We start from the raw sequence: 20,854 nt of genomic DNA, 5'->3' as shown, positions 1-20,854 counted from the left end.
GCATCAGAGGAGCATCAGAGGAGCATCAGATGAGCATCAGAGGAGCAGCAGAGGAGCATCAGTGGAGCATCAGAGGAGCATCAGAGGAGCATCAGAGGAGCATCAGAGGAGCATCAGAGGAGGATCAGAGGAGCATCAGACAGCATCAGAGGAGCATCAGAGGAGCATCAGAGGAGAATCAGAGGAGCATCAGATGAGCATCAGAGGAGCAGCAGAGGAGCATCAGAGGAGCATCACAGGAGCATCAGAGGAGCATCAGAGGAGCATCAGAGGAGCATCAGAGGAGCATCAGAGGAGCATCAGAGGAGCCTCAGAGGAGCATCAGAGGAGCATCAGAGGAGCATCATAGGAGCATCAGAGGAGCATCAGAGGAGCATCAGAGGAGCATCAGAGGAGCATCAGAGGAGGATCAGAGGAGCATCAGAGGAGCATCAGAGGAGCATCAGAGGAGCATCAGAGGAGAATCAGATGAGCATCAGAGGAGCAGCAGAGGAGCATCGGAGGAGCATCACAGGAGCATCAGAGGAGCATCAGAGGAGCATCAGAGGAGCCTCAGAGGAGCATCAGAGGAGCATCAGAGGAGCATCATAGGAGCATCAGAGGAGCATCAGAGGAGCATCAGAGGAGCATCAGAGGAGCATCAGAGGAGGATCAGAGGAGCATCAGAGGAGCATCAGAGGAGCATCAGAGGAGCATCAGAGGAGGATCAGAGGAGCATCAGAGGAGCATCAGAGGAGCATCAGAGGAGCATCAGAGGAGCATCAGAGGAGGATCAGAGGAGGATCAGAGGAGCATCAGAGGAGCATCAGAGGAGCATCAGAGGAGCATCAGAGGAGCATCAGAGGAGCATCACAGGAGCATCACAGGAGCATCACAGGAGCATCAGTGGAGCATCATTGGAGCATCATTGGAGCATCAGAGGAGCATCAGAGGAGCATCAGAGGAGCAACAGAGGAGCATCAGAGGAGCATCAGAGGAGCATCAGAGGAGCATCAGAGGAGCATCAGAGGTGCATCAGAGGAGCATCTGAGGAGCATCAGAGGAGCATCATAGGAGCATCAGAGGAGCATCAGAGGTGCATCAGAGGAGCATCTGTGGAGCATCAGTGGAGCATCAGAGGAGCATCAGAGGAGCATCAGAGGTGCATCAGAGGAGCATCGAGCAGGAGCAGGAGCATCAGAGGTGCAGGAGCAGGAGACGGAGCAGGAGCAGGAGCAGGAGCCGGAGCAGGAGCAGGAGCAGGAGCAGGAGCAGGAGCAGGAGCAGGAGCAGGGGCAGGAGCAGGAGCTGGAGCAGGAGCAGGAGCAGGAGCAGGAGCAGGAGCAGGAGCAGGAGCAGGAGCAGGAGCAGGAGCAGGAGCAGGAGCAGGAGCAGGAGCAGGAGCAGGAGCAGGAGCATCAGAGGAGCATCAGAGGAGCATCAGAGGAACATCAGAGGAGCATCAGAGGAGCATCAGAGGAGCATCAGAGGAGCATCAGAGGAGCATCAGAGGAGCATCAGAGGAGCATCAGAGGAGAATCAGAGGAGCATTACAGGAGCATCACAGGAGCATCAGAGGAGCATCAGTGGAACATCAGAGGAGGATCAGAGGATCATCAGAGGAACATCAGAGGAGCATCAGAGGAGCATCAGCGGAGCATCAGAGGAGAATCAGAGGAGCATCAGAGGAGCATCACAGAGGCATCAGAGGAGCATCAAAGGAGCATCAGAGGAGCATCAGAGGAGCATCTAAGGAGCATCAGAGGAGTATCAGAGGAGCATCAGAGGAGCATCAGAGGTGCATCAGAGGAGCATCAGAGGTGCAGGTGCAGGAGCAGCAGCAGGAGCAGGAACAGGAGCAGGAGCAGGAGCAGGAGCAGGAGCAGGAGCAGGAGCAGGAGCAGGAGCAGGAGCAGGAGCAGGAGCAGGAGCAGGAGCAGGAGCAGGAGTAGGAGCAGGAGCAGGAGCAGGAGCATCAGAGGAGCATCAGAGGAGCATCAGAGGAGCATCAGAGGAGCATCAGAGGAGCATCAGAGAAGCATCAGAGGAGGATCAGAGGAGCATCAGAGGAGCATCAGAGGAGCATCAGAGCAGCATCAGAAGAGCATCAGAGGAGCATCAGAGGAGCATCAGAGGAGCATCATAGGAGCATCAGAGGAGCATCAGAGGAGCATCAGCGGAGCATCAGAGGAGGATCAGAGGAGCATCAGAGGAGCATCAGAGGAGCCTCAGAGGAGCATCAGAGGAGCATCAGAGGAGCATCAGAGGAGCATCAGAGGAACAGCAGAGGAACAGCAGAGGAGCATCACAGGAGCATCAGAGGAGCATCACAGGAGCATGAGCAGGAGCAGGAGCAGGAGCAGGAGCAGGAGCAGGAGCAGGTGCAGGAGCAGGAGCATCAGAGGAGCATCAGAGGAGCAGGAGCAGGAGCAGGAGCAGGAGCAGGAGCAGGAGCAGGAGCAGGAGCAGGTGCAGGAGCAGGAGCATCAGAGGAGCATCAGAGGAGCAGGAGCAGGTGCAGGAGCAGGAGCAGGAGCAGGAGCAGGAGCAGGAGCAGGACCATCAGAGGAGCATCAGAGGAGCAGGAGCAGGAGCAGGAGCAGGAGCAGGAGCATCAGAGGTCATCAGAGGAGCATCAGAGGAGCAGGAGTAGGAGAAGGAGCATCAGAGGAGCATCAGAGGAGCATCAGAGGAGCATCAGAGGAGCATCAGAGGAGCATCAGAGGAGCATCAGAGGAGCATCAGTGGAGCATCAGAGGAGCATCAGTGGAGCATCAGAGGAGCATCAGAGGAGCATCAGAGGAGCATCAGAGGAGCATCAGAGGAGCATCAGAGGAGGATCAGAGGAGCATCAGTGGAGCTTCAGAGGAGCATCAGAGGAGCATCAGAGGAGCATCAGAGGAGCATCAGAGGAGCATCAGAGGAGCATCAGAGGAGGATCAGAGTAGCATCAGAGGAGCATTAGAGGAGCATCAGAGGAGGATCACAGGAGCATCAGAGGAGCATCAGAGGAGCATCAGAGGAGCATCAGAGGAGCATCAGAGGATCATCAGAGGAGCATCAGAGGAGCATCAGAGGAGCCTCTGAGGAGCATCAGAGGAGCATCAGAGGAGCATCAAAGGAGCATCAGAGGAGCATCAGAGGAGGATCAGAGGAGCATCAGAGGAGCATCAGAGGAGCATCAGAGGAGCATCAGAGGGGCATCAGAGGAGCATCAGAGGAGCATCAGAGGAGCATCAGAGTAGCATCAGAGTAGCATCAGAGGAGCATCAGAGGAGCATCAGAGGAGCATCAGAGGAGCATCAGAGGAGCATCAGAGGAGGATCAGAAGAGCATAAGAAGAGCATCAGAGGAGCATCAGAGGAGCATCAGAGGAGCATCAGATGAGCATCAGAGGAGCAGCAGAGGAGCATCAGTGGAGCATCAGAGGAGCATCAGAGGAGCATCAGAGGAGCATCAGAGGAGCATCAGAGGAGGATCAGAGGAGCATCAGACAGCATCAGAGGAGCATCAGAGGAGCATCAGAGGAGAATCAGAGGAGCATCAGATGAGCATCAGAGGAGCAGCAGAGGAGCATCAGAGGAGCATCACAGGAGCATCAGAGGAGCATCAGAGGAGCATCAGAGGAGCATCAGAGGAGCATCAGAGGAGCATCAGAGGAGCCTCAGTGGAGCATCAGAGGAGCATCAGAGGAGCATCATAGGAGCATCAGAGGAGCATCAGAGGAGCATCAGAGGAGCATCAGAGGAGCATCAGAGGAGGATCAGAGGAGCATCAGAGGAGCATCAGAGGAGCATCAGAGGAGCATCAGAGGAGAATCAGATGAGCATCAGAGGAGCAGCAGAGGAGCATCAGAGGAGCATCACAGGAGCATCAGAGGAGCATCAGAGGAGCATCAGAGGAGCATCAGAGGAGCATCAGAGGAGCCTCAGAGGAGCATCAGAGGAGCCTCAGAGGAGCCTCAGAGGAGCCTAAGAGGAGCATCAGAGGAGCATCAGAGGAGCATCAGAGGAGCATCAGAGGAGGATCAGAGGAGCATCAGAGGAGCATCAGAGGAGCATCAGAGGAGCATCAGAGGAGCATCAGAGGAGGATCAGAGGAGGATCAGAGGAGCATCAGAGGAGCATCAGAGGAGCATCAGAGGAGCATCAGAGGAGCATCAGAGGAGCATCACAGGAGCATCACAGGAGCATCACAGGAGCATCAGTGGAGCATCATTGGAGCATCATTGGAGCATCAGAGGAGCATCAGAGGAGCATCAGAGGAGCAACAGAGGAGCATCAGAGGAGCATCAGAGGAGCATCAGAGGAGCATCAGAGGTGCATCAGAGGAGCATCTGAGGAGCATCAGAGGAGCATCATAGGAGCATCAGAGGAGCATCAGAGGTGCATCAGAGGAGCATCTGTGGAGCATCAGTGGAGCATCAGAGGAGCATCAGAGGAGCATCAGAGGTGCATCAGAGGTGCATCAGAGGAGCATCGAGCAGGAGCAGGAGCATCAGAGGTGCAGGAGCAGGAGCCGGAGCAGGAGCCGGAGCAGGAGCCGGAGCAGGAGCAGGAGCAGGAGCAGGAGCAGGAGCAGGAGCAGGAGCAGGGGCAGGAGCAGGAGCTGGAGCAGGAGCAGGAGCAGGAGCAGGAGCAGGAGCAGGAGCAGGAGCAGGAGCAGGAGCAGGAGCAGGAGCAGGAGCAGGAGCAGGAGCAGGAGCAGGAGCAGGAGCATCAGAGGAGCATCAGAGGAGCATCAGAGGAACATCAGAGGAGCATCAGAGGAGCATCAGAGGAGCATCAGAGGAGCATCAGAGGAGCATCAGAGGAGCATCAGAGGAGAATCAGAGGAGCATTACAGGAGCATCACAGGAGCATCAGAGGAGCATCAGTGGAACATCAGAGGAGGATCAGAGGATCATCAGAGGAGCATCAGAGGAGCATCAGAGGAGCATCAGCGGAGCATCAGAGGAGAATCAGAGGAGCATCAGAGGAGCATCACAGAGGCATCAGAGGAGCATCAGAGGAGCATCAGAGGAGCATCAGAGGAGCATCTAAGGAGCATCAGAGGAGTATCAGAGGAGCATCAGAGGAGCATCAGAGGTGCATTAGAGGAGCATCAGAGGTGCAGGTGCAGGAGCAGCAGCAGGAGCAGGAACAGGAGCAGGAGCAGGAGCAGGAGCAGGAGCAGGAGCAGGAGCAGGAGCAGGAGCAGGAGCAGGAGCAGGAGCAGGAGCAGGAGCAGGAGCAGGAGCAGGAGCAGGAGCATCAGAGGAGCATCAGAGGAGCATCAGAGGAGCATCAGAGGAGCATCAGAGGAGCATCAGAGGAGCATCAGAGGAGGATCAGAGGAGCATCAGAGGTGCCTCAGAGGAGCATCAGAGGAGCATCAGAGGAGCATCAGAGGAGCATCAGAGGAGCATCAGAGGAGGATCAGAGGAGCATCAGAGGAGCATCAGAGGAGGATCACAGGAGCATCAGAGGAGCATCACAGGAGCATCAGAGGAGCATCAGAGGAGCATCAGAGGAGCATCAGAGGAGCATCAGAGGAGCATCAGAGGAGCCTCAGAGGAGCATCAGAGGAGCATCAGAGGAGCATCAGAGGAGCATCAGAGGAGCATCAGAGGAGCAGCAGAGGAGGATCAGAGGAGCATCAGAGGAGCATCAGAGGAGCATCAGAGGAGCATCAGAGTAACATCAGAGGAGGATCAGAGGAGCATCAGAGGAGCATCAGAGGAGCATCAGAGGAGCATCAGAGGAGCATCAGAGGAGAATCAGATCAGCATCAGAGGAGCAGCAGAGGAGCATCAGAGGAGCATCACAGGAGCATCAGAGGAGCATCAGAGGAGCATCAGAGGAGCATCACAGGAGCATCAGAGGAGCATCAGAGGAGCATCAGAGGAGCATCAGAGGAGCATCAGAGGAGCATCCGAGGAGCCTCAGAGGAGCATCAGAGGAGCATCAGAGGAGCATCAGAGGAGCATCAGAGGAGGATCAGAGGAGCATCAGAGGAGCATCAGAGGAGCAGGAGCAGGAGCAGGAGCAGGAGCAGGAGCAGGAGCATCAGAAGTCATCAGAGGAGCATCAGAGGAGCAGGAGCAGGAGCAGGAGCATCAAAGGAGCATCAGAGGAGCATCAAAGGAGCGTCAGAGGAGCATCAGAGGAGCATCAGAGGAGCATCAGAGGAGCATCAGAGGAGCATCAGTGGAGCATCAGAGGAGCATCAGTGGAGCATCAGAGGAGGATCAGAGGAGCATCAGAGGAGCATCAGAGGAGCATCAGAGGAGCATCAGAGGAGCATCAGAGGAGCAGGAGCAGGATCAGGAGCAGAAGCAGGAGCAGGAGCAGGAGCAGGAGCAGGAGCAGGAGCATCAGAGGAGCATCAGAGGAGCATCAGAGGAGCATCAGAGGAGCATCAGTGGAGCATCAGAGGAGGATCAGAGGAGCATCAGAGGAGCATCAGAGGAGCATCAGAGGAGCATCAGAGGAGCATCAGAGGAGCATCAGAGGAGCGTCAGAGGAGCATCAGAGGAGGATCAGAGGAGCATCAGAGGAGCATCAGAGGAGCATCAGAGGAGCATCAGAGGAGCATCAGAGGAGCATCAGAGGAGCATCAGAGGAGCATCAGTGGAGGATCAGATGAGCATCAGAGGAGCATCAGAGGAGCAGGAGTAGGAGCATGAGCATCAGAGGAGCATCAGAGGAGCATCAGAGGAGCATCAGAGGAGCATCAGAGGAGCATCAGAGGAGCATCTGAGGAGCATCAGAGGAGTATCAAAGGAGCATCAGAGGAGCATCTGAGGAGCATCAGAGGAGTATCAAAGGAGCATCAGAGGAGCATCAGAGGTGCATCAGAGGAGCATCAGAGGTGCATCAGAGGAGCATCAGAGGAGCATCAGAGGAGCATCAGAGGAGCATCAGAGGAGCATCTGAGGAGCATCAGAGGAGTATCAGAGGAGCATCAGAGGAGCATCAGAGGAGCATCAGAGGAGCATCTGAGGAGCATCAGAGGAGTATCAGAGGAGCATCAGAGGAGCATCAGAGGTGCATCAGAGGAGCATCAGAGGTGCAGGAGCAGGAGCAGGAGCAGGAACAGGAGCAGGAGCAGGAGCAGGAGCAGGAGCAGGAGCAGGAGCAGGAGAAGGAGCAGGAGCAGGAGCAGGAGCAGGAGCAGGAGCAGGAGCAGGAGCAGGAGCAGGAGCAGGAGCAGGAGCAGGAGCAGGAGCATCAGAGGAGCATAGGAGGAGCATCAGAGGACCATCAGTGGAGCATCAGAGGAGCATCAGAGGAGCATCAGAGGAGCATCACAGGAGCATCAGAGGAGCATCAGAGGAGCATCAGAGGAGCATCAGAGGAGCATCAGAGGAGCATCAGAGGAGAATCAGAGGAGCATCAGAGCAGCCTCAGAGGAGCCTCAGAGGAGCATCAGAGGAGCATCAGAGGAGCATCAGAGGAGCATCAGAGGAGCCTCAGAGGAGCATCAGAGGAGCCTCAGAGGAGCATCAGAGGAGCATCAGAGGAGCATCAGAGGAGCATCAGAGGAGCATCAAAGGAGCATCAGAGGAGCATCAGAGGAGCATCACAGGATCATCAGAGGAGCAACAGAGGAGCATCAGGGGAGCATCAGAGGAGCATCAGAGGAGCATCAGAGGAGGATCAGAAGAGCATCAGAGGAGCATCAGAGGAGCATCAGAGGAGCATCAGAGGAGCATCAGAGGAGGATCAGAGGAGCATCAGAGGAGCATCAGAGGAGCATCAGAGGAGCATCAGAGGAGCATCAAAGGAGCATCAGAGGAGCATCACAGGAGCATCAGAGGAGCATCATTGGAGCATCATTGGAGCATCAGAGGAGCATCAGAGGAGCATCAGAGGAGCATCAGAGGAGCAAGAGAGGAGCATCAGAGGAGCATCAGAGGAGCATCAGAGGAGCATCAGAGGTGCATCAGAGGAGCATCTGAGGAGCATCAGAGGAGCATCAGAGGAGCATCAGAGGAGCATCAAAGGTGCATCAGAGGAGCATCGAGCAGGAGCAGGAGCATCAGAGGTGCAGGAGCAGGAGCCGGAGCAGGAGCAGGAGCAGGAGCAGGAGCAGGAGCAGGAGCAGTAGCAGGAGCAGGAGCAGGGGCAGGAGCAGGAGCAGGAGCAGGAGCAGGAGCAGGAGCAGGAGCAGGAGCAGGAGCAGGAGCAGGAGCAGGAGCAGGAACAGGAGCAGGAGCAGGAGCAGGAGCAGGAGCAGGAGCATCAGAGGAGCATCAGAGGAGCATCAGAGGAACATCAGAGGAGCATCAGAGGAGCATCAGAGGAGCATCAGAGGAGCATCAGAGGAGCATCAGAGGAGCATCAGAGGAGCATCAGAGGAGAATCAGAGAAGCATCACAGGAGCATCACAGGAGCATCAGAGGAGCATCAGTGGAGCATCAGAGGAGGATCAGAGGATCATCAGAGGAGCATCAGAGGAGCATCAGAGGAGCATCAGCGGAGCATCAGAGGAGAATCAGAGGAGCATCAGAGGAGCATCTAAGGAGCATCAGAGGAGCATCAGAGGAGCATCAGAGGAGCATCAGAGGAGCATCAGAGGAGCATCAGAGGAGCATCAGAGGAGCATCAGAGGAGAATCAGAGAAGCATCACAGGAGCATCACAGGAGCATCAGAGGAGCATCAGTGGAGCATCAGAGGAGGATCAGAGGATCATCAGAGGAGCATCAGAGGAGCATCAGAGGAGCATCAGCGGAGCAACAGAGGAGCATCAGAGGAGCATCAGAGGAGCATCTAAGGAGCATCAGAGGAGTATCAGAAGAGCATCAGAGGAGCATCAGAGGTGCATCAGAGGAGCATCAGAGGTGCAGGAGCAGGAGCAGGAGCAGGAGCAGGAACAGGAGCAGGAGCAGGAGCAGGAGCAGGAGCAGGAGCAGGAGCAGTAGCAGGAGCAGGAGCAGGAGCAGGAGCAGGAGCAGGAGCAGGAGCAGGAGCAGGAGCAGGAGCAGGAGCAGGAGCAGGAGCAGGAGCCGGAGCAGGAGCAGGAGCAGGAGCAGGAGCATCAGAGGAGCATCAGAGGAGCATCAGAGGAGCATCAGAGGAGCATCAGAGGAGCATCAGAGGAGCATCAGAGGAGCATCAGAGGAGCATCAGAGGAGGATCAGAGGAGCATCAGAGGAGCATCAGAGGAGCATCAGAGGAGCATCAGAGGAGCATCAGAGGAGCATCAGATGAGCATAAGAGGAGCATCAGATGAGGATCAGAGGAGCATCAGAGGAGCATCAGAGGAGCCTCAGAGGAGCATCAGAGGAGCATCAGAGGAGCATCAGAGGAACAGCAGAGGAACAGCAGAGGAGCATCACAGGAGCATCAGAGGAGCATCACAGGAGCATCACAGGAGCATCAGAGGAGCATCAGAGGAGCATCAGAGGAGCATCAGAAGAGAATCAGAGGAGCCTCAGAGGAGCCTCAGAGGAGCATCAGAGGAGCATCAGAGGAGCATCAGAGGAGCATCAGAGGAGCATCAGAGGAGCATCAGAGGAGCATCAGAGGAGCATCAGAGGAGCATCAGAGGAGCATCAGAGGAGCAGCAGAGGAGCATCAGAGGAGCATCACAGGAGCATCAGAGGAGCATCAGAGGAGCATCAGAGGAGCATCAGAGGAGCATCAGAAGAGCATCAGTGGAGCATCAGAGGAGCATCAGAGGAGCATCAGGGGAGCATCAGAGGAGCAACAGAGGAGCATCAGAGGAGCATCAGAGGAGCATCAGAGGAGCATCAGAGGAGCATCAGAGGAGCATCAGAGGAGCATCAGTGGAGCATCAGAGGAGCATCAGAGGAACATCAGAGGAGCATCAGAGGAGCATCAGAGGAGCATCAGAGGAGCAGGAGCAGGAGCAGGAGCAGGAGCAGGAGCAGGAGCAGGAGCAGGAGCAGGAGCAGCAGCATCAGAGGAGCATCAGATGAGCAGGAGCAGGAGCAGGAGCAGGAGCAGGAGCATCAGAGGAGTATCAGAGGAGCATCAGTGGAGCAGGAGCAGGAGCAGGAGCATCAGAGGAGCATCAGAGGAGCATCAGAGGAGCATCAGAGGAGAATCAGAGGAGCATCAGAGGAGCATCAGAGGAGCCCCAGAGGAGCCTCAGAGGAGCCTCAGAGGAGCATCACAGGAGCATCAGAGGAGCATCAGAGGAGCATCAGAGGAGCATCAGAGGAGCCTCAGAGGAGCATCAGAGGAGCATCAGAGGAGCATCAGAGGAGCATCAGAGGAGCATCAGAGGAGCATCAGAGGAGCATCACAGGATCATCAGAGGAGCAACAGAGGAGCATCAGAGGAGAATCAGAGGAGCATCAGAGGAGCATCAGAGGAGGATCAGTAGAGCATCAGAGGAGCATCAGAGGAGCATCAGAGGAGCATCAGAGGAGCATCAGAGGAGCATCAGAGGAGCATCAGAGGAGCATCAGAGGAGGATCAGAGGAGCATCAGAGGAGCATCAGAGGAGCATCAGAGGAGCATCAGAGGAGCATCAGAGGAGCATCAGAGGAGCATCAGAGGACCATCAGATGAGGATCAGAGGAGCATCAGAGGAGCATCAGAGGAGCCTCAGAGGAGCATCAGAGGAGCCTCAGAGGAGCATCAGAGGAGCATCAGAGGAGCATCAGAGGAGCATCAGAGGAGCATCAGAGGAGCATCAGAGGATCATCACAGGATCATCAGAGGAGCAACAGAGGAGCATCAGGGGAGCATCAGAGGAGCATCAGAGGAGCATCAGAGGAGGATCAGAAGAGCATCAGAGGAGCATCAGAGGAGCATCAGAGGAGCATCAGAGGAGCATCAGAGGAGGATCAGAGGAGGATCAGAGGAGCATCAGAGGAGCATCAAAGGACCATCAGAGGAGCATCAGAGGAGCATCAAAGGAGCATCAGAGGAGCATCACAGGAGCATCAGAGGAGCATCATTGGAGCATCATTGGAGCATCAGAGGAGCATCAGAGGAGCATCAGAGGAGCATCAGAGGAGAAACAGAGGAGCATCAGAGGAGCATCAGAGGAGCATCAGAGGAGCATCAGAGGTGCATCAGAGGAGCATCGAGCAGGAGCAGGAGCATCAGAGGTGCAGGAGCAGGAGCCGGAGCAGGAGCAGGAGCAGGAGCAGGAGCAGGAGCAGGAGCAGTAGCAGGAGCAGGAGAGGGGCAGGAGCAGGAGCAGGAGCAGGAGCAGGAGCAGGAGCAGGAGCAGGAGCAGGAGCAGGAGCAGGAGCAGGAGCAGGAGCAGGAGCAGGAGCAGGAGCAGGAGCAGGAGCATCAGAGGAGCATCAGAGGAGCATCAGAGGAACATCAGAGGAGCATCAGAGGAGCATCAGAGGAGCATCAGAGGAGCATCAGAGGAGCATCAGAGGAGCATCAGAGGAGAATCAGAGAAGCATCACAGGAGCATCACAGGAGCATCAGAGGAGCATCAGTGGAGCATCAGAGGAGGATCAGAGGATCATCAGAGGAGCATCTGAGAAGCATCAGAGGAGCATCAGCGGATCATCAGAGGAGAATCAGAGGAGCATCAGAGGAGCATCTAAGGAGCATCAGAGGAGCATCAGAGGAGCATCAGAGGAGCATCAGAGGAGCATCAGAGGAGCATCAGAGGAGCATCAGAGGAGCATCAGAGGAGAATCAGAGAAGCATCACAGGAGCATCACAGGAGCATCAGAGGAGCATCAGAGGAGCATCAGAGGAGCATCAGAGGAGCATCAGAGGAGCATCCGAGGAGCCTCAGAGGAGCATCAGAGGAGCATCAGAGGAGCATCAGAGGAGCATCAGAGGAGGATCAGAGGAGCATCAGAGGAGCATCAGAGGAGCAGGAGCAGGAGCAGGAGCAGGAGCAGGAGCAGGAGCATCAGAAGTCATCAGAGGAGCATCAGAGGAGCAGGAGCAGGAGCAGGAGCATCAAAGGAGCATCAGAGGAGCATCAAAGGAGCGTCAGAGGAGCATCAGAGGAGCATCAGAGGAGCATCAGAGGAGCATCAGAGGAGCATCAGTGGAGCATCAGAGGAGCATCAGTGGAGCATCAGAGGAGGATCAGAGGAGCATCAGAGGAGCATCAGAGGAGCATCAGAGGAGCATCAGAGGAGCATCAGAGGAGCATCAGAGGAGCAGGAGCAGGATCAGGAGCAGGAGCAGGAGCAGGAGCAGGAGCAGGAGCAGGAGCAGGAGCATCAGAGGAGCATCAGAGGAGCATCAGAGGAGCATCAGAGGAGCATCAGTGGAGCATCAGAGGAGGATCAGAGGAGCGTCAGAGGAGCATCAGAGGAGCATCAGAGGAGCATCAGAGGAGCATCGGAGGAGCATCAGAGGAGCGTCAGAGGAGCATCAGAGGAGGATCAGAGGAGCATCAGAGGAGCATCAGAGGAGCATCAGAGGAGCATCAGAGGAGCATCAGAGGAGCATCAGAGGAGCATCAGAGGAGCATCAGTGGAGGATCAGATGAGCATCAGAGGAGCATCAGAGGAGCAGGAGTAGGAGCATGAGCATCAGAGGAGCATCAGAGGAGCATCAGAGGAGCATCAGAGGAGCATCAGAGGAGCATCAGAGGAGCATCTGAGGAGCATCAGAGGAGTATCAAAGGAGCATCAGAGGAGCATCTGAGGAGCATCAGAGGAGTATCAAAGGAGCATCAGAGGAGCATCAGAGGTGCATCAGAGGAGCATCAGAGGTGCATCAGAGGAGCATCAGAGGAGCATCAGAGGAGCATCAGAGGAGCATCAGAGGAGCATCTGAGGAGCATCAGAGGAGTATCAGAGGAGCATCAGAGGAGCATCAGAGGAGCATCAGAGGAGCATCTGAGGAGCATCAGAGGAGTATCAGAGGAGCATCAGAGGAGCATCAGAGGTGCATCAGAGGAGCATCAGAGGTGCAGGAGCAGGAGCAGGAGCAGGAACAGGAGCAGGAGCAGGAGCAGGAGCAGGAGCAGGAGCAGGAGCAGGAGAAGGAGCAGGAGCAGGAGCAGGAGCAGGAGCAGGAGCAGGAGCAGGAGCAGGAGCAGGAGCAGGAGCAGGAGCAGGAGCAGGAGCATCAGAGGAGCATAGGAGGAGCATCAGAGGACCATCAGTGGAGCATCAGAGGAGCATCAGAGGAGCATCAGAGGAGCATCACAGGAGCATCAGAGGAGCATCAGAGGAGCATCAGAGGAGCATCAGAGGAGCATCAGAGGAGCATCAGAGGAGAATCAGAGGAGCATCAGAGCAGCCTCAGAGGAGCCTCAGAGGAGCATCAGAGGAGCATCAGAGGAGCATCAGAGGAGCATCAGAGGAGCCTCAGAGGAGCATCAGAGGAGCCTCAGAGGAGCATCAGAGGAGCATCAGAGGAGCATCAGAGGAGCATCAGAGGAGCATCAAAGGAGCATCAGAGGAGCATCAGAGGAGCATCACAGGATCATCAGAGGAGCAACAGAGGAGCATCAGGGGAGCATCAGAGGAGCATCAGAGGAGCATCAGAGGAGGATCAGAAGAGCATCAGAGGAGCATCAGAGGAGCATCAGAGGAGCATCAGAGGAGCATCAGAGGAGGATCAGAGGAGCATCAGAGGAGCATCAGAGGAGCATCAGAGGAGCATCAGAGGAGCATCAAAGGAGCATCAGAGGAGCATCACAGGAGCATCAGAGGAGCATCATTGGAGCATCATTGGAGCATCAGAGGAGCATCAGAGGAGCATCAGAGGAGCATCAGAGGAGCAAGAGAGGAGCATCAGAGGAGCATCAGAGGAGCATCAGAGGAGCATCAGAGGTGCATCAGAGGAGCATCTGAGGAGCATCAGAGGAGCATCAGAGGAGCATCAGAGGAGCATCAAAGGTGCATCAGAGGAGCATCGAGCAGGAGCAGGAGCATCAGAGGTGCAGGAGCAGGAGCCGGAGCAGGAGCAGGAGCAGGAGCAGGAGCAGGAGCAGGAGCAGTAGCAGGAGCAGGAGCAGGGGCAGGAGCAGGAGCAGGAGCAGGAGCAGGAGCAGGAGCAGGAGCAGGAGCAGGAGCAGGAGCAGGAGCAGGAGCAGGAACAGGAGCAGGAGCAGGAGCAGGAGCAGGAGCAGGAGCATCAGAGGAGCATCAGAGGAGCATCAGAGGAACATCAGAGGAGCATCAGAGGAGCATCAGAGGAGCATCAGAGGAGCATCAGAGGAGCATCAGAGGAGCATCAGAGGAGCATCAGAGGAGAATCAGAGAAGCATCACAGGAGCATCACAGGAGCATCAGAGGAGCATCAGTGGAGCATCAGAGGAGGATCAGAGGATCATCAGAGGAGCATCAGAGGAGCATCAGAGGAGCATCAGCGGAGCATCAGAGGAGAATCAGAGGAGCATCAGAGGAGCATCTAAGGAGCATCAGAGGAGCATCAGAGGAGCATCAGAGGAGCATCAGAGGAGCATCAGAGGAGCATCAGAGGAGCATCAGAGGAGCATCAGAGGAGAATCAGAGAAGCATCACAGGAGCATCACAGGAGCATCAGAGGAGCATCAGTGGAGCATCAGAGGAGGATCAGAGGATCATCAGAGGAGCATCAGAGGAGCATCAGAGGAGCATCAGCGGAGCAACAGAGGAGCATCAGAGGAGCATCAGAGGAGCATCTAAGGAGCATCAGAGGAGTATCAGAAGAGCATCAGAGGAGCATCAGAGGTGCATCAGAGGAGCATCAGAGGTGCAGGAGCAGGAGCAGGAGCAGGAGCAGGAACAGGAGCAGGAGCAGGAGCAGGAGCAGGAGCAGGAGCAGGAGCAGTAGCAGGAGCAGGAGCAGGAGCAGGAGCAGGAGCAGGAGCAGGAGCAGGAGCAGGAGCAGGAGCAGGAGCAGGAGCAGGAGCAGGAGCAGGAGCAGGAGCCGGAGCAGGAGCAGGAGCAGGAGCAGGAGCATCAGAGGAGCATCAGAGGAGCATCAGAGGAGCATCAGAGGAGCATCAGAGGAGCATCAGAGGAGCATCAGAGGAGCATCAGAGGAGCATCAGAGGAGGATCAGAGGAGCATCAGAGGAGCATCAGAGGAGCATCAGAGGAGCATCAGAGGAGCATCAGAGGAGCATCAGATGAGCATAAGAGGAGCATCAGATGAGGATCAGAGGAGCATCAGAGGAGCATCAGAGGAGCCTCAGAGGAGCATCAGAGGAGCATCAGAGGAGCATCAGAGGAACAGCAGAGGAACAGCAGAGGAGCATCACAGGAGCATCAGAGGAGCATCACAGGAGCATCACAGGAGCATCAGAGGAGCATCAGAGGAGCATCAGAGGAGCATCAGAAGAGAATCAGAGGAGCCTCAGAGGAGCCTCAGAGGAGCATCAGAGGAGCATCAGAGGAGCATCAGAGGAGCATCAGAGGAGCATCAGAGGAGCATCAGAGGAGCATCAGAGGAGCATCAGAGGAGCATCAGAGGAGCATCAGAGGAGCAGCAGAGGAGCATCAGAGGAGCATCACAGGAGCATCAGAGGAGCATCAGAGGAGCATCAGAGGAGCATCAGAGGAGCATCAGAAGAGCATCAGTGGAGCATCAGAGGAGCATCAGAGGAGGATCAGGGGAGCATCAGAGGAGCAACAGAGGAGCATCAGAGGAGCATCAGAGGAGCATCAGAGGAGCATCAGAGGAGCATCAGAGGAGCATCAGAGGAGCATCAGTGGAGCATCAGAGGAGCATCAGAGGAACATCAGAGGAGCATCAGAGGAGCATCAGAGGAGCATCAGAGGAGCAGGAGCAGGAGCAGGAGCAGGAGCAGGAGCAGGAGCAGGAGCAGGAGCAGGAGCAGGAGCAGCAGCATCAGAGGAGCATCAGATGAGCAGGAGCAGGAGCAGGAGCAGGAGCAGGAGCATCAGAGGAGTATCAGAGGAGCATCAGTGGAGCAGGAGCAGGAGCAGGAGCATCAGAGGAGCATCAGAGGAGCATCAGAGGAGCATCAGAGGAGCATCAGAGGAGCATCAGAGGAGCATCAGAGGAGCCCCAGAGGAGCCTCAGAGGAGCCTCAGAGGAGCATCACAGGAGCATCAGAGGAGCATCAGAGGAGCATCAGAGGAGCATCAGAGGAGCCTCAGAGGAGCATCAGAGGAGCATCAGAGGAGCATCAGAGGAGCATCAGAGGAGCATCAGAGGAGCATCAGAGGAGCATCACAGGATCATCAGAGGAGCAACAGAGGAGCATCAGAGGAGAATCAGAGGAGCATCAGAGGAGCATCAGAGGAGGATCAGTAGAGCATCAGAGGAGCATCAGAGGAGCATCAGAGGAGCATCAGAGGAGCATCAGAGGAGCATCAGAGGAGCATCAGAGGAGCCTCAGAGGAGCATCAGAGGAGCATCAGAGGAGCATCAGAGGAGCATCAGAGGAGCATCAGAGGAGCATCAGAGGATCATCACAGGATCATCAGAGGAGCAACAGAGGAGCATCAGGGGAGCATCAGAGGAGCATCAGAGGAGCATCAGAGGAGGATCAGAAGAGCATCAGAGGAGCATCAGAGGAGCATAAGAGGAGCATCAGAGGAGCATCAGAGGAGGATCAGAGGAGGATCAGAGGAGCATCAGAGGAGCATCAAAGGACCATCAGAGGAGCATCAGAGGAGCATCAAAGGAGCATCAGAGGAGCATCACAGGAGCATCAGAGGAGCATCATTGGAGCATCATTGGAGCATCAGAGGAGCATCAGAGGAGCATCAGAGGAGCATCAGAGGAGCAACAGAGGAGCATCAGAGGAGCATCAGAGGAGCATCAGAGGAGCATCAGAGGTGCATCAGAGGAGCATCTGAGGAGCATCAGAGGAGCATCAGAGGAGCATCAGAGGAGCATCAGAGGTGCATCAGAGGAGCATCGAGCAGGAGCAGGAGCATCAGAGGTGCAGGAGCAGGAGCCGGAGCAGGAGCAGGAGCAGGAGCAGGAGCAGGAGCAGGAGCAGTAGCAGGAGCAGGAGAGGGGCAGGAGCAGGAGCAGGAGCAGGAGCAGGAGCAGGAGCAGGAGCAGGAGCAGGAGCAGGAGCAGGAGCAGGAGCAGGAGCAGGAGCAGGAGCAGGAGCAGGAGCAGGAGCATCAGAGGAGCATCAGAGGAGCATCAGAGGAACATCAGAGGAGCATCAGAGGAGCATCAGAGGAGCATCAGAGGAGCATCAGAGGAGCATCAGAGGAGCATCAGAGGAGAATCAGAGAAGCATCACAGGAGCATCACAGGAGCATCAGAGGAGCATCAGTGGAGCATCAGAGGAGGATCAGAGGATCATCAGAGGAGCATCTGAGAAGCATCAGAGGAGCATCAGCGGAGCATCAGAGGAGAATCAGAGGAGCATCAGAGGAGCATCTAAGGAGCATCAGAGGAGCATCAGAGGAGCATCAGAGGAGCATCAGAGGAGCATCAGAGGAGCATCAGAGGAGCATCAGAGGAGCATCAGAGGAGAATCAGAGAAGCATCACAGGAGCATCACAGGAGCATCAGAGGAGCATCAGTGGAGCATCAGAGGAGGATCAGAGGATCATCAGAGGAGCATCAGAGGAGCATCAGAGGAGCATCAGCGGAGCAACAGAGGAGCATCAGAGGAGCATCAGAGGAGCATCTAAGGAGCATCAGAGGAGTATCAGAGGAGCATCAGAGGAGCATCAGAGGTGCATCAGAGGAGCATCAGAGGTGCAGGAGCAGGAGCAGGAGCAGGAGCAGGAACAGGAGCAGGAGCAGGAGCAGGAGCATAAGCAGGAGCAGGAGCAGGAGCAGGAGCAGGAGCAGGAGCAGGAGCAGGAGCAGGAGCAGGAGCAGGAGCAGGAGCAGCAGGAGCAGGAGCAGGAGCAGGAGCAGGAGCAGGAGCAGGAGCAGGAGCATCAGAGGAGCATCAGAGGAGCATCAGAGGAGCATCAGAGGAGCATCAGAGGAGCATCAGAGGAGCATCAGAGGAGCATCAGAGGAGGATCAGAGGAGCATCAGAGGAGCATCAGAGGAGCATCAGAGGAGCATCAGAGGAGCATCAGATGAGCATCAGAGGAGCATCAGATGAGGATCAGAGGAGCATCAGAGGAGCATCAGAGGAGCCTCAGAGGAGCATAAGAGGAGCATCAGATGAGCATCAGAGGAACAGCAGAGGAACAGCAGAGGAGCATCACAGGATCATCAGAGGAGCATCACAGGAGCATCACAGGAGCATCAGAGGAGCATCAGAGGAGCATCAGAGGAGCATCAGAAGAGAATCAGAGGAGCCTCAGAGGAGCCTCAGAGGAGCATCAGAGGAGCATCAGAGGAGCATCAGAGGAGCATCAGAGGAGCATCAGAGGAGCATCAGAGGAGCATCAGATGAGCATCAGAGGAGCAGCAGAGGTGCATCAGAGGAGCATCACAGGAGCATCAGAGGAGCATCAGAGGAGCATCAGAGGAGCATCAGAGGAGCATCAGAAGAGCATCAGTGGAGCATCAGAGGAGCATCAGAGGAGCATCAGGGGAGCATCAGAGGAGCAACAGAGGAGCATCAGAGGAGCATCAGAGGAGCATCAGAGGAGCATCAGAGGAGCATCAGAGGAGCATCAGAGGAGCATCAGTGGAGCATCAGAGGAGCATCAGAGGAACATCAGAGGAGCATCAGAGGAGCATCAGAGGAGCATCAGAGGAGCAGGAGCAGGAGCAGGAGCAGGAGCAGGAGCAGGAGCAGGAGCAGGAGCAGGAGCAGGAGCAGCAGCATCAGAGGAGCATCAGATGAGCAGGAGCAGGAGCAGGAGCAGGAGCAGGAGCATCAGAGGAGTATCAGAGGAGCATCAGTGGAGCAGGAGCAGGAGCAGGAGCATCAGAGGAGCATCAGAGGAGCATCAGAGGAGCATCATAGGAGCATCAGAGGAGCATCAGAGGAGCATCAGAGGAGCCCCAGAGGAGCCTCAGAGGAGCCTCAGAGGAGCATCACAGGAGCATCAGAGGAGCATCAGAGGAGCATCAGAGGAGCATCAGAGGAGCCTCAGAGGAGCATCAGAGGAGCATCAGAGGAGCATCAGAGGAGCATCAGAGGAGCATCAGAGGAGCATCAGAGGAGCATCAGAGGAGCATCACAGGATCATCAGAGGAGCAACAGAGGAGCATAAGAGGAGCATCAGAGGAGCATCAGAGGAGCATCAGAGGAGGATCAGTAGAGCATCAGAGGAGCATCAGAGGAGCATCAGAGGAGCATCAGAGGAGCATCAGAGGAGCATCAGAGGAGCATCAGAGGAGCATCAGAGGAGCATCAGAGGAGGATCAGAGGAGCATCAGAGGAGCATCAGAGGAGCATCAGAGGAGCATCAGAGGAGCATCAGAGGAGCATCAGAGGAGCATCAGAGGACCATCAGATGAGGATCAGAGGAGCATCAGAGGAGCATCAGAGGAGCCTCAGAGGAGCATCAGAGGAGCATCAGAGGAACAGCAGAGGAACAGCAGAGGAGCATCACAGGAGCATCAGAGGAGCATCACAGGAGCATCACAGGAGCATCAGAGGAGCATCAGAGGAGCATCAGAGGAGCATCAGAAGAGAATCAGAGATGCCTCAGAGGAGCCTCAGAGGAGCATCAGAGGAGCATCAGAGGAGCATCAGAGGAGCATCAGAGGAGCATCAGAGGAGCATCAGAGGAGCATCAGAGGAGGATCAGAGGAGCATCAGAGGAGCATCAGAGGAGCATCAGAGCAGGATCACAGGAGCATCAGAGGAGCATCACAGGAGCATCAGAGGAGCATCAGAGGAGCATCAGAGGAGCATCAGAGGAGCATCAGAGGAGCCTCAGAGGAGCATCAGAGGAGCATCAGAGGAGCATCAGAGGAGCATCAGAGGAGCCTCAGAGGAGCATCAGAGGTGCATCAGAGGAGCATCAGAGGTGCATCAGAGGAGCATCAGAGGAGCCTCAGAGGAGCCTCAGAGGAGCCTCAGAGGAGCATCAGAGGAGCATCAGAGGAGCATCAGAGGAGCATCAGAGGAGCATCAGAGGAGCATCAGTGGAGCATCAGAGGAGCATCAGAGGAGCATCAGGGGAGCATCAGAGGAGCAACAGAGGAGCATCAGAGGAGCATCAGAGGAGCATCAGAGGAGCATCAGAGGAGCATCAGAGGAGCATCAGAGGAGCATCAGTGGAGCATCAGAGGAGCATCAGAGGAACATCAGAGGAGCATCAGAGGAGCATCAGAGGAGCATCAGATGAGCAGGAGCAGGAGCAGGAGCAGGAGCAGGAGCAGGAGCAGGAGCAGGAGCAGGAGCAGGAGCAGGAGCAGGAGCAGGAGCATCAGAGGAGCATCAGATGAGCAGAAGCAGGAGCAGGAGCAGGAGCAGGAGCATCAGAGGAGTATCAGAGGAGCATCAGTGGAGCAGGAGCAGGAGCAGGAGCATCAGAGGAGCATCAGAGGAGCATCAGATGAGCATCAGAGGAGCATCAGAGGAGCATAAGAGGAGCATCAGAGGAGCATCAGAGGAGCCCCAGAGGAGCCTCAGAGGAGCCTCAGAGGAGCATCAGAGGAGCATCAGAGGAGGATCAGAAGAGCATCAGAGGAGCATCAGAGGAGCATCAGAGGAGCATCAGAGGAGCATCAGAGGAGGATCAGAGGAGGATCAGAGGAGCATCAGAGGAGCATCAGAGGAGCATCAGAGGAGCATCAGAGGAGCATCAGAGGAGCATCAGAGGAGCATCAAGGGAGCATCAGAGGAGCATCACAGGAGCATCAGAGGAGCATCATTGGAGCATCATTGGAGCATCAGAGGAGCATCAGAGGAGCATCAGAGGAGCATCAGAGGAGCAACAGAGGAGCATCAGAGGAGCATCAGAGGAGCATCAGAGGAGCATCAGAGGTGCATCAGAGGAGCATCTGAGGAGCATCAGAGGAGCATCAGAGGAGCATCAGAGGAGCATCAGAGGTGCATCAGAGGAGCATCTGAGGAGCATCAGAGGAGCATCAGAGGAGCATCAGAGGAGCATCAGAGGTGCATCAGAGGAGCA

The sequence above is a fragment of the Narcine bancroftii genome, chromosome 8, assembly GCF_036971445.1.
Source record: "Narcine bancroftii isolate sNarBan1 chromosome 8, sNarBan1.hap1, whole genome shotgun sequence".
Taxonomy (NCBI): Eukaryota; Metazoa; Chordata; class Chondrichthyes; order Torpediniformes; family Narcinidae; genus Narcine; species Narcine bancroftii.
The sequence above is the reverse complement of the archived record's forward strand: the minus strand, read 5'-3'. Positions refer to the sequence as shown.